The 13,971-nt window shown below is 44.3% G+C and overlaps 1 protein-coding gene across 1 annotated transcript in view; it reads left to right on the forward strand.

Annotated features, from left to right (window-relative positions):
* The first annotated feature begins 532 nt into the window (after positions 1–532).
* The window catches only part of Exoc2 (exocyst complex component 2), a 153,571-nt gene continuing 140,132 nt past the window's right edge, over positions 533–13,971 (forward strand). The window contains exon 1 of the mRNA XM_050142277.1: positions 533–644. The gene's annotated coding sequence lies outside the window, so the exon portion shown is untranslated. The remainder of the gene's footprint in view (positions 645–13,971) is intronic.

Below are 13,971 nucleotides of genomic sequence, written 5' to 3' on the forward strand. Positions count from 1 at the left end.
TCAGCTGACCATTTCCAGAGCTACACAGCCCAGCCCACAGGCGGACAAATCCAAAGTTTAGGACTTCCGGGCTGTAGATTGGAGTCATTTCTACATTTTTGGGGTCTTGAGAGTTTGCAAGTCAATTTGTCTCTCATGCCCTTGGAACCCCAAAGCTCTGACCTCTGGGGTCCCTTAATATGGCAGGCACTCCTAGCTCGATGGAGTCCTTTGACTGAAGTCTTACTCCTGACCTGGTGCTGTCTTCAGATCCACTGAGGAGCCTCCACCACCATCTACAGTGAGCCTACCCCGCTGCACCTTCTTAACCCCGCTCCCCTTTCCTCTCATCCCAGCTTCCACTTTCTCTCTCCTCCTTCCTGATTCCCTTTCCTTTGCTCCTTTCCCCACCAATTCCTCTTCTCCTTCCCTCCTTTCTACCTTCCTCTCCTTTCTCCTTCTTTACCTTCTCGGCCCTCCCACTTCCCTCCCCTTTTGTAGGAAAGGCGGTCCATCCAGGGCTCGGCGCTCGGCTAGGCGGCGGATCGACGCGCTCGGCGCTCGCAGCGTGCGGAAGTGCGGCCCTCCGGCTGGCTGCTGCGGCCCGGAGCTGGGGCGGGTCGGCGGGGATCTGTAGCCCCGGCTGCAGGCAACGGAGGCTGGAGGTGAGTGTGGCGTCCTGGCCGAGAATGCCCCGGGTCTGGTGGGGAGCCGCGCGGCACGGGATCGTAGGGTCTGGGCGAGCTGGAAAGGCGCAGTGAGGAGCTCGGAGCGCGGGGCTGTGCGTGGGAGCCGCCGAGGAAGCCTAGGTTCAGCTCGCTCGCCGCGTCCGCCTCCGCGCAGGCCGCCGGGCTGGTTCCTGGGAGGAGCGGCCAGTGTGGACGGCTGGGCTTTTAATCTGCTGAAGACCTCTGCACTGCACTGACGCGGGTGGGAAGCTTCCGTGGTATCTTTACGACTCCGTGAGTCGACTTAGTGAAAGCAGCAAGTGCGTGTTTCTAAGTCAGCCACACCTCTATTAGGCCATTTGGTGCTCTATACTAAAAAGCTAAGGCCACCTGGGATCCCTCTACAAATGTATATTAAGTCTTTGTTTATAAAGCTTAGCGCGTGATGACCCCTGCTTGGTATCAGATTCAGTCAGTGAAGAAATTGAAAGTCAAAACAAGCATGACCTAAGTGTGAAAATTTAGGGATTTGCAAGGTCTAGGTAAAGACGCGAATGCAGGCTCGCTGCTTACATGTTCCCTTTTGTTTGACTCAGTAGACAGTATTTTAAAGTAGGGAAACGGAACATTCCCCCATCTGTTGGGAACAATTCTTGGAGTCGTTAGAAAGAGCCCCCCTTTTATTGTCAAGTATTTAATTTTCTGTACCAGACATTTTAAATTACCTTTCAAAGGGTGATAAATAAACCTCGTAGATTAAGTTCCAAACATTTTGTAAATGCAGTGTTATAATGTGGGGCTTCAACTTTTGCCACTTAAAACTTCTGAATTTCCATGATCTTACCTATGTAAGTATATAAAATGCATAGACAATGTAAGCATTCACTAACCGTATCAAATCATTTTATCTTAAAACAGTTTTTGAATACATGTAATTTTACCATTTATTAAAGATGAAAGTATAGTGCTGGATGTATTCATTTCTTTTTACATAAAGAATGCAGCCAGTGTGGTGGTGCATGCCTTTAATCCTAGCTCTTGGGATGCAGAGGCAGGTGGCTCTCTCTCAGTTTGAGGCCAGCCGGGTCTACAAAGTGAGATCCAGGACAGCTAGGGCTGTTACACAGAGAAACCCTTTCTCAACAAAAACAAACAAATAAAAGATTAAGTCTTGGTTAAATATTTGATACTACAGGAATATTGAGCATCTTCAGTGTTTTTCAGAGTCAATATCAAGAACATTGCTCGATATAAATATGTATGTAGACAAAATGGCACAAGTATAGTTAGGAGCATTTGGAAATTGTTAGAAGTTTGTCCTGACTCCCAAGCAGAAGTCACTGGTGATCTTTTAGAACATACAAATCAGCAGCTGAAGCAGCAGTTCTTCAGATGAAATTTCTCACACCACTCGAGTCAGAGACTCAGTCTTTTGATGATTACATGTTGAGGAATGCCAGTAGGAAGTATCTAGTCTTTGTTTTCTGTAATCAAAGCGTTTTCTTTCTTTAGGAGGAGAGCACTCTGTATATATAGCATGTTAGTGTTTTCATTGCCATAACCAAGGACCTGCCAGAAGATACTTAAGGGAGGAAGGGCTTTCTCTGGCTTCCAGTTTGGAGTTATACGGCCCATGCCAGAGAGGAAAGCATGGTCGCAGGCAGCTCCGTGGTGGCAAGACTGTGCCCTGGTCTTGGTGAAAAAGGAAGCAGACAGAAGTTAGGATGTGAGCTGGACTTGAAAAACCTCAAGTTCCTGACCCTAGTGACTCTCTTTCCCAACAGGGCTCTTCATCCTAAAGTCTTCAGAACTACCTAGAAGAGTGTTGGGAGGTGGGAAGAAAGTGTTCAAACATTTGAGCCCATAGGGTTTTGTATTCAAATAGTAACACACAGTGAAATCACAGCAATTCTTCACATAAAGTAAATTCGCTCTGAATTAAAGTGTTTCAATTAACACTCCTGGGTGTTTATTATACGCAGGCACAGAGAGAAGGTCAGAACAAAGGCTGGTGGGTGAAGTTGGATTGGGTTCTGCTAGTAGCAACACCTTGGATTCACAGTGGGTTTGATTTTTGAATTTATTTTTGATCCTGTGTTTTCAGAAGACTTTCATTTTGCCTTTTTTCTTTTTTCTCTTTCTTTCCCTTCCTTCCTTCCTTCCTTCCTTCCTTCCTTCCTTCCTTCCTTCCTTCCTTCCTTCCTTTCTTTCTTTCTTTTTGCTACCTCCACATTCAGTTATATGACCCTATGTGACTTACAAAATCGCCACCCACAGTTGAAGAATCTGCATTCTGGTACTAGACTTTGTATTGGATACAGTCCCTAAGTGTGTAGCAACAGCAGGAAATGCTGGCGATAGACTTGTCTCTCACTTAACTCTAGCACAGATTTTCTGGTATTATTTCTTTTGAGATGGTCTCGCTGTGTGCTCAGGCTGGTCTTGAACTCCTTGGCGCAAACGGTCCTTCCAGCACAGTTTCCTCAGTGCTAGGACACACCACCGTGCCTGGCTTTTCTTTACTCACCTCTGTTGGGCCCAGGTTCCTAGTGGTGTCTGTTGCATAGTGTGCACAGTGTGTTTGTAAATGTTTATCCCGTGGAGGGGTTTTAGGCTTATGTTGATAGTAGGCGATTTTGAGATTGGTTGGAGTGGGAAATAACATTGATATGATTACTAAGCAGTATCTGGAAGTGTTGAATGATTTTAAACTCTGGGAAGTGTGTGTGTGTGGACCCCCTGGATTGCCTGCAAAGCCGGGATGGTCGAGGCTGTTCACCATAATCAAACACTTTACAGTATATTTATTTTGATTAGAGGAATGATTGCCGATTGGTATGAGCCTACAAACTTGATATAATTGTAGAGACATTGTGAAATTTTGAAGTTGTGAATATACACGTTGGCCTTTTTGGTCTCAGTTTGGAAATTAGAGTCCAAGTTGTTTCAGTATAGGAGTAAAGGCAACCATTTATGGCTCCACACACTACCATCAGCAAGCTGCATCACCTCAGCTGCCTGACTCAGCAGCTTTGGGCCTTGGTTTCCCTTTTTTGTGTATTCAGAGACTATAGAAAACTTGATTATCTCAGCCATGAGTGACGGTGTATCCCTGTATAGTCAGTACTGGGGAGGCTAATGCAGAAGGATGCTGAGGAAAAGATCAGCCTGGGCTGCAGATGTTACCCTGTCTCAAAGCAAACATAAGCAAAATAGGCAAACAAGAACAGCAAGAGACATCACCTACTGGAGTATCTCAGTCTTTGAATCTAAAAATCCCCGCTCCCATGAGTCATGTTCCCACATTGTCACTCAGCATTTGTCTTACTCCTAGACCAGGGGCTGAGATTAAGGAAGCCCAACTGACACAGGCAGTAGTTCTGGTCATCCCTGTCCCCCCAATTCCAGCGTATGACCCAGGCATTCAAAATGACATCAGCCTGGATTAAGAAGGGCCATTTTTGTCCTCTCAAAAAAAAAAAAAAAAAGCTTGAACCACACTGTTGTCATGGGTTGGGTGTTCAGAGAAGAAAGGGTCTGGTGGGACAGAGTGAAAGGGGAAGGCCTGAGGACAAAGAGCCAAGGAAGGTCTGTGAGTGTGGGTGTAACTTGGACTGCCTCTGAGTGGCCAGTGAGCAGTCATGGGCCTCCCTCCTTGTTTCCCCCCCCTCCCTGCCTTCCCCTCTCCCACCTCCCCCATGCCTCTCTTCTTGCTTGCCTCTCTTCCCTTCCTCCCTCCCTTCCTTTTTTGAGGTCTTACTGTGCAGCTCCTTAGCCCTGGTTGGCCTGGACTGAGCAGGCTGGCCTCAAACTCAGAGATCCACCTGCCTCTGCCTCCCCAGTATTAGTGTTTAATGAATTTATAAAGGTCACTTTCAGTTTTAATGTGACTTTGGGAGTAATATAATTGCATTCATTATATTACAGTTTTACCGAGCGAGAAAGCAAGACAAATAGCCTGAGTTACTTGGCTGTGGTCTCATAATGGGAGCTCCATGTGAGTGACATGATGTATGTGTATATAAGTCAGGGGCTTTGCAGGAATCAGAACTCATGCCAGATGGTTCAAATGAGACTTAAATGACTATTTGGAGAGGCATGGCTATTTAAAAGATGGAGGGGCTCAAAGAGCAACAAATACCAGGAAGGTACCGAGGGAGGAAGTAGAGGCTGTTCAGGGCTGGAGGCAGGGAGGAGTACTGTTAAGGAATCTTCTAGATTACCACCCACTTTCTGATCTATTCAAAGTCTGTTTGAGCATTTTTTATGCTTTTCAAACTGCTTGTCCATTCACATCAACTCTTAATAGGTGATCTTTTTTTTAATTTATTTATTTCTTTATTAATTAGTTAAAGATTTCTGTCTCCTCCCCACCGCCGCCTCCCCTTTCCTTCCCCCTCCCCCAATCAAGTCCCCCTCCCTCGTCAGCCCAAAGAGCAATCAGGGTTCCCTGCCCTGTGGGAAGTCCAAGGACCACCCACCTCCATCCAGGTCTAGTAAGGTGAGCATCCAAACTGCCTAGGCTCCCACAAAACCAATAGGTGCAGTAGGATCAAAAACCCATTGCCATTGTTCTTGGGGTGTGATCTTGCCACCTGCTCCAGAAAAATAGGACTGTCTGAGTAGACTTCTGTGGTCCTTGTACTAAGACAGTCTCTTCTCCAGGTATAGACAGAGACACATCTCTGTGCCTGGCTCAGGAGCTCCTCTGCTGTCATTCTGGTCTTGCTAACACAACAGCTCTCTGCCCTTGAGCTTTGTGTATGCTTAGCAGTTGCAACAAGAAGGGCACCTGCAGAAGAAATCATCCCTCCCTTGTTCTCAGAATCTTGTTGTTCATTTGTTTTTGTACTTCTTCCCTTCGCAGCCATATTTTAAAAATAATTGCTGATATCCCCTTTTCTGTTCAGCTGTCCCACTGCCGTGACCCTTCTGAAGACCATGGTCCTTCTTGGCCTTCTGATTTTCTAATCCACTAGTCCACTGTGGTGCGCAGGGACACAGTAAGCCCTTTATGAGTGTTTTGACTGAACAGTACTTCATGGTCCTAGTTTATCTTTAGCCCCTTCCTGTCCCTGGGATATGGGGATCCAACCTGTGGAGGTTCCACATGATCTTTTTCTTTAGATTGTCTCAGTGGCATAATTGGTGGCTTTATTTGGTAATGACTTCTGTCTTGTGTAGGTAATTTGTCCTTTAGGGGTGACACTTGAACTTTTTTTCCCCCTGAAAAATGCAATTTCTGCTATCACAGGAATTAACTTTTGTTGTTCCACATGGACAGGAAGAAGGGACTGTTGTGTGCATAGGATACAATTTGCAAAGGGTTTTGAGTGAATAGTGCTGTTTTTATGTGAGGCCACACTTCCTTTTTCCTTTTCTTAAGCAATGTGACTTCATTGCTGATAGTTTGTTGGCATCCAGTGGTTGAGACACCTTTAGACCCCAGACTTTGTTGTGCAGTGTGGGAAGATGCTTAGCTGTGGGGCTAGTTCTGGGGAAGGAGATTCATGAGTGGCTCTTCCCAGTGAGTCTATGCTATTCTTTATTTTATTTTATTGAGCTATACAGCTATACATTTTTCATTTTTCTCTGCTTCCCTCCCTGCCTCTCTCCTCCCCTTCAACCCTCTCCCATGGTCCCCATGCTCCCAATTTACTCAGGAGATCTTGTCTTTTTTTCTACTTCCCATGTAAAGAAAACCAGCCTACAAGTCACAATCCCAGAGTCCATGCTATTCTTTGAGGCTAGCTAGGTAATCCAGGTCTATGTAATAAATGAGGTATGTGGACCATTGAAGGCATCGTCAGATTTCACCTGTGATCTCTCTTGTTTTGGTCATTATTGCTTCCTGGCCACCTCAGGTGCATTCTCACCTCCAGTTCCATATGTCCAAACGGAGTAGGAGATAATAGTTTTTCTCCATCTTTAAACAAATAGACATGAGATAAAATAAAAAAAAAATAAATACCATTTGTTTATTATTACTTTAATACTGTATTTCCCGCCCTAACAGTCTAAAATAGAAACTAATATGTAATGTTTTTCATTAAGAACCATAGGTAACATATTTCCATTACTTTTCATTTGTGGAGGTAGAGAAGGAAACATGCTCTGTAGAAAGCGCAGGGAAGGCCAGGCAGGATGCTCTCGCCCCCTCACTGCCTTCCTGCAGACCCTTGGAGACCTTGAGTCTTTGACCAGGCCCTACTGCAGAATAGTTTGAACTCTGTGACCTCTTTCAGGTTTGGGTTGGTTTTTGTTTTTGTTAACTATGATTTTGCATTGAGGCCTGAGGAAAAAGATTAGTCACTGATTATTACAATTTCTGACATCCCAGGAATTGATTTTTTGTTTTTGTTGACTGTAGTTTTTGCATTGAGGCCTGAGTATTTTTTGATTCTAGTACTCCTTTTTTGGTTGTAACTTAGTTTTCTGACTTTTTCCTAACATTATTTCTACCAGTTAATTTTAAAATGTACTTTTAACCTGAAATTCTGTAACAGGCAATAGCAATTCACTTAAAAAAATTCTACTAATAGTTATTTTGGAAAATAAGGTTTATGCCTTAATGCAATAAGGGAAAATTATAAAATTAAAAGTTTCTGATTTCAAGCTGGCTTGGTGGGTCAGGTGCTTGCCGTGTTGATATGAGTCTCTGAGTTGGATCCCCATCACCCTTGTACCAGCCTGGCATCTCTTATTCTAAGACTGAGGGCTGGAGACAGGCAGCTAAATCCCTGGAGCCAGCAGGCATCCTAGCAGAATGGGGAGCGCCACCTTAAGTGCCTTAGAGAGAGACTGAACACCAGGAAGGTGGAGAGCTACAGGAGGGGAGCCCTCCACACTTGCACGCAAAGGGGAGCACACCTGCACACATATCACACACACCGCATATGCTCATGCACACGCCTGCACACACTCTTTTTTCCTGATCTCTGTTGCAGAAACCCATTAATGTATGCCATTAGTAATGAAGAGATAGACTGTATAACCTGTCTAATATAAATCCATAAAGAAAATGCGAAACCAGCCTGGTCTACAACAGCTAGTTCCAGGACAGACTCCAAAGCCACAGAGAAACCCTGTCTCGAACCCCCCCCCCCCAAAAAAAAAGAAAATGCAATTATACATTATAAACTATAAGAAAAGATGGCCTTTTGACTTTATTTTAATGAAATGCTTTTATAGTAGTGATTTTCTCTTTTGACCTGTGATGGATAGGAGGTTAATTGATGTTAAATGGATGCTTTGTTAATCCTTCATCAGCTACTAAATTGGTATGGGGGAGTCCAGGTCAAGACTGCACAGGGCCACGACCAGATTGTTTTCTCAAGGAGGGTTATGGATTCCACCCTCCCCTTCTCCCCCAAAGCCCACACCAGTCTCCAGCTGTCTGTGCAGGGCCCTCTTCCATCTCCTTTCCTGCTCTCTCCCCTCCCCTCATCCCTCTAGCTCTCCCCACCCCCTCTGACTGCCCCCCCCCCATCTGCAGAGTGACAGCTTGTAGACGTTGCGTGCGAGTGAGCGGGACTGGCGCTGTGTGGTCTGAGTGTGTGGTCTCCAGCTCCGAGGAGAGGCTGCTAACAGGGTGGATGAGAGAGAGCAATACTGTTTACTTTAATTTATTTCGGATGCTGGAATTGCGCTCAGGGTTTCTCCTAAGCTCGACTGCACTGCTAGCGGCTTCAGTCTCCCACAGCTGCAGTGCAGGCTGAGCTGCCCCTGCCTCTCAGACAGGCACTTTCCTCAGCATCTGCCTGGTTAATCCCCTGTGGCTCAGAAATGTTAATGGCACTGCTGAGTGCTGGCTGTTTCCTTTCACTGTGTCAGGATATATGGCCTTGAAGAAATTTCTTTTGCGAGGGAGCTAGACAAATAAAGCAAAAATTGTAAGATAGTGACAAAGTTGATGTATTTTAGAAATTGGGAAAGCTGTCATTCAGAATTTGGATTGAATGAATCCAACTGTGGTCATGTAGAAGAATCTGGGAGTTAGGTGACAGCTGCCATGTTTAACCATTTTAATAACATAAACCAATTTAAGCTGATGGTTGATTCCTTGACCTTCTTTGGAAACGTCCATTGATTTTGGCATGCCTGTTTACTCTTGTTTTGTCAGCAGGGAATATTGTCTTATTTCATCTTCAATGTCTGACAAATTGAGACAAATGAAACCTTGTTTTATGTTGTAGTATACAGTAGGGGAGTATCTTCTTTCCTAACGCTCAGGTTATGAACAGCTCAATAATATTTCCTTGGTGTTATTTCTGAACATTTTTGTTGAGGTGCTCAAGTGCGTTGTTATTTGAATAAACAGCTATAGACTTTTTAACATTCCTTGGGATTTGTGCGTTGTTTAGCTTTTCTGTCCTGTCTTCCTGGCACTCTTGCTGGAGTGGGTTTGCTTTGTTGATGAGTTGTCCAGTGAGAACAAGGAAGTCTAGGCCAAGGGAATCTTTTCAGAGAGGCCCTTGTATTCCACACCCCACCGCACCCCCATCTACCTTTAGCCCTGAGTTGTACATGAACTCATTTGGCATCCTCGAGAGGGTTGTCTCCCCTTCCTCCTCCTGTGTCTCTCCACTGAGGACAAGGTTCTCCTTAGCACCTGTGTCTAAAATCAGGAGACTTCAAGTATTTAGTACTATTGGATACTTCTAAAATTTTGTTTTAAAAAATACAACCATCTTGCTATTTCTTCTGGTGTTCAACTTCCTTGGGATTATGTATTTGCAGTGATAATGTTTGTTACTCTAATGAAAAATTATGATCTAGTTAGTCTGTTCTCCAAGTTGGGTGGCCATCACCATTGATTCTAGAGTATTTTCTTTAATCCAGAAGGAAGCCCTGAATTTATCATCAGTCCTTTAACATTCTTTGTTCCTGTAACTACAACTAACTAACTTTATTTTCAGAATGTAGTTTTTCATTTATTTATTTATATGGGCGGCTCGTGTGCCATGGTTCATGTGTAGGGATCAGAGGATAATTTAGTGGGGAGTCTGTTCTCCTTCCACCATACAAGGTCCCTGCTGCTGTGACTGAGGAGCCTGTAAAAGAGCCAATCAGTGAGCTCTGTGTTCCTGGAACCTTGCACTCTTCCCAGGGATCAGGCTAGTTGGAGGAATAGGAATTCCCATGACCATCCTGGCCTTGCTGCGGAGGTAACTCCATAAGCACAACTTCACAGGAGAAATGAACACGTGTAGGACAGAGTGATCAAGGGGATGGCCCCTTGTATTTCCCTTCTTCCACTGCAGGGGGTCCAGGAATCAAACTCTGGCAGTCAGTCTTGACTACAAGCACTTTTACCCTCTGAGCCATCTTATGGGCGCCACTATTCTGCTTTTTGTGTGTTGAGTTTATTTGTTCTGACCTTTCTGCTAACTTGACTGTTTGTGTTACTTATGGTAAAGTAAAGGAATAGTACTACTAGTCATGACCTGAGACATTTGTAGACAGAAGTTTCTGTCCTGCCCGGTCCTGCAGTCAAAAATGTTCAGTCCCAGAGAAACACACAGAGGTTTATATTAATTATAAACTATTTGGCCTATTAGATCAGGCTTATCATTAACTAGCTCTTACAACTTAAATTAACCCACAATTCTTGTCTATTTAGCCACGTGGCTTCGTACCTTCTCTGAGTAAGCCATTCTCATCTTGCTTCCTTTGCATCTGGTTGGTGACTCTGCCTTTCTCTTCCCAGAATTCTCCTAGTCTGGTTGCCCTACCTATACTTCCTGCCTGGCTACTGGCCAATCAGTGTTTTATTAAACGAATATGAGTGACAAATCTTTATAGTGTACAAGAGCATTCTCCCACAGCAGACACTTATTTAAGGAGTAAAAATTTTCTTTATGTAGAAAGAAAAAAATACCTATAAATGATGGCTAAGTCAAATAATAATAACTAAAAATGCACTTGTATTTTGGGAACATGATGGCTTTAGACTTACATATGACGGAAATGTCATGGAGTGCACTATCTTCTTAGTTGTCTATCATCCACAGCAGCAGTTACCTCTGCAGCTGCCTTTTAAAACCTTCTTTGGGCTCTGCCACTTCAAGTGCTTATGGCTGCAGATAGGGAACTCTGGAAGAGTGGCCCTTGATTAACTGAAAGAGTGGTCCTTGATTAACTGAATCCCGCTCTTCTAGTTGAGCTGTTTCTGAGCTGCTCCTTCAGGATTGAACTGGACAGGAAAAGGGCCACTGCCTTAGGAGCAGGTCAGGTCTTAAGAGCGGTGGACAGAACATCTGTAGAGCAAGGAAGTGAGCAGTGTAGCAGACAGTGCTTCGGACACACTTCTGTCGAAGACAGGTTCATTTCTTTGGACTTTTCATGATTTAGAACTGAAAGATTGTTACATTTGATATATTGTCAGTACTGTCCCTTCCTCTTTCATGTATGGTTTTTTAAAACTGAAAAAACAAACAATAGTTTTTCTTTTTTGTGATACTAATGAACTAATGTAGGGTTCTATCTATGCTAAGCAAGTGGGCTCTCACTGAGAGGTGTCCTTGGCCTGGAACTCACTTTGAAGCCACATTGGCCTTGAGTGATCCTCCTGCTTCAACCTTCTGAGTGTGTGTGTGTGTGTGTGTGTGTGTTGTGTGTGTGTGTGTGTGTGTGTGTGTGTGTATAGCTTGTAGGTTTATGTCACCAGGTTGGAAAAAAACCCAGATTTTTCTGATATCAAGATTGGTGAAGGGGGTAGGACTCATTTCAGTGAAATAATTAAGAAAAAGTTTCAAACCTACTTACAAATTTGAATTTTTGGTTCTTCGGGTAATTCTTTAGAGAAACAACAGAATATTGATCTTTGCACCTTTTGTGCCCTAGGAAAGAAACTGCTCAGCTCAGATCTTATTCCTTAAGTGGAATCCATCTCACTTTATTTTCCTGTAGCATGTTTTTGTATTGGTGATCAAGCGTAGCTGTCATGATTGATTGCCAATGTACGGTGTAATTAGCAAACTCAGGTTCTGTGGTAGCTTCTGGTGATGGTTGTTATGAAGATTTATTGATTTAGCATTGCCAAGATGGCTCAGGGGGGAAAGGTTAGTACCATGCAGGCCTGACAATCAAAGAGTTCAGCCCCCAGAACCTAACCTACATAAAAGTAGAAGGGAGAACTGACTCCACAGAGTTGTCCTCTCTCTCTCTCTCTCTCTCTCTCTCTCTCTCTTTCTCTCTCTCTCTCTCTCTCACACACACACACACACACACACACACACACACACACACACACAGGGTGTGGGAGAGCGAAAGGCAGAGGGAGGTAGAGAGGGAGGGAGGGAAATGTTGCCAGGGTAAGGCAAGGTGACTCAGTTGAGCTTGCTGTGCAAACCTAATGATTTGGGTTTGATCCCCAGGATCCGTGTCAAAGCGGAAAGAGAGAACTGACCTCACAGAATTGAATTCTGACCTCCACACGCATGCCATACTGATCATGTGTCCTTATACATATGCACACACACACACACCAACAAACTACAAAACTGAAAAAATAAAAACCTCCAGAGCACGTGGGACACAACCCAGAGGCAAAGAATGGCATGTCTTCTGCATTAGAACCCCAGCTGATGTTTCCCTCAAAGGCCTCAGTTCATGATTTTGCATAGCTGGAATTTCACATGGTTTTTGAGATCCCTGCTGTTCTGGTTGAAAAACTTATAAAAGAGCCAAACCAGAGAGTCTTGTGCTTGTGGAGCCGCACAGCCCAGGCACTGGGGGTCTGGCACAGTGCTGGATGTAGGAGTTCAGATGACAGTCCTAGTCAATGTCATAGTCTGCCTCACAGGAGCAAGTGCAGGGCAGAGTGACAAAAGGATCATTCTAATGACCAGTGTTCTCTGCTCCCCCCCTTGGGTCCCCATCCAGAGTCTGCCTCGGGGTGTGCTCTACTCTGTGTTTGTTCAAGGTCTGCCTGTACTTCCTAAATTGTGTATCCATGCTCAGAGCTACAGGCAAAGCATCTAGAACTCTATTTAAAGCATCTTTTTTTTTTTTTTGACCCCTTTCATCCCTTCCAGTCTCATCTACTCTAATTAACCTATGGTGTGATCTTTCTCACTCTTTCTGTGTGTTCATTCAGCACGCATACCTTCTTACATACGCGCAGTAAGGTAGCTTTCGTTTTGATTTCTGGAACTGATGCTGGAGAGGTGGCTCAGGTGATCCTTCTCTCCAGTTCCCATCATACTGGGAGGACTTTGAACTGCAGCTTCAGGATTTAGAAGCAGTGTAGAGAGATAGGAGGTTATGGTCCCCAGGAGGCATGCTTTAGCCTAGGGAGCATGAGCCTAGGGAGCCTTGCAGCCACCTGCAAGGTGGCTCCTAGACACTTTTTTATAGTCTCTATTTTGCAGATTTTCTTTTCACTTTGGGCCAGACTCTGCAAGAAACTGTTCACAGTTTAAATATTTTTTATGGTGACTTTTTTCATTTTTTAAACAGTGTTTTGTGAACTTTTCCAAGGAAGCCTGACCTAAATTCTAGTTATTATCAAAGCAAAACACCTCAAAGAGAGTAAGAGATAGATTATTCTGGATCCAAATGTGAGTAACCCTGGCCTGGGAACATAGCTCGATGTTCCAGTGTGCTCTTAGTGTCATGAAGGTTCATAATGAAAGAACAAAGTCATAAATCAAGACGCCTTTGAAATGCACTAGGTATGAGCATTGAATCCAAGTAAGGAAACCTGTTTCAGGCCTCAGACTATAGCAGAAGACGTTTGCCTTTTGATTAGTAGAAATTAGTGTGGTCTGTTGTGTGAATAGATTCATAAAAGTTTTGCCTGTTAGTTACAAGGATGTTCAGTCAGCAAGGAATAGCTACTGAGGAGTCTGAAGGTAGTCTGTGAGGATTTGTGGTTAGGCTGTGGGACTGCAGCATTCCAGCAAGCACCGAGCTTCCCGTCAGTCACTAAACCTTGCAGGAGGTTTCATGGCAGGTGCTTTTCTTTCCAGAGCTCTTGCTCAAATGGCCATCATATGTAATAGAGTATGTAACAAGCTACTTCCAAGGCTAAGCAAATGCTGTAAGTTGTTTATATTGAATTATGAAGGACAGTGGAGTGGCCACGAAGAAATCTCGATTACTTATTTACAACTGCTGTCCAGGAACTGTCATGGCAGTAGATCTGGCTCTGTTAGGGTGCAGGTTTGGAAGCACTGCAGTCTGCACTGTAAGGCACTGGCCCTTCTTGTTAGGAAGTAGCACACTGCTAAAGCTTTGCTTGCTCTGAGCTGCTCTGGCATTGAGATGTTATACAGAGAATTGGTTCAGGAGGAACCACTGACCTTGGTGTTGGGAACGT

The sequence above is a fragment of the Alexandromys fortis genome, unplaced genomic scaffold (genome assembly GCF_014885135.2).
Source record: "Alexandromys fortis isolate MF-2015 unplaced genomic scaffold, M_Fortis_MF-2015_v1.1 scaffold_5, whole genome shotgun sequence".
Lineage (NCBI taxonomy): Eukaryota > Metazoa > Chordata > Mammalia > Rodentia > Cricetidae > Alexandromys > Alexandromys fortis.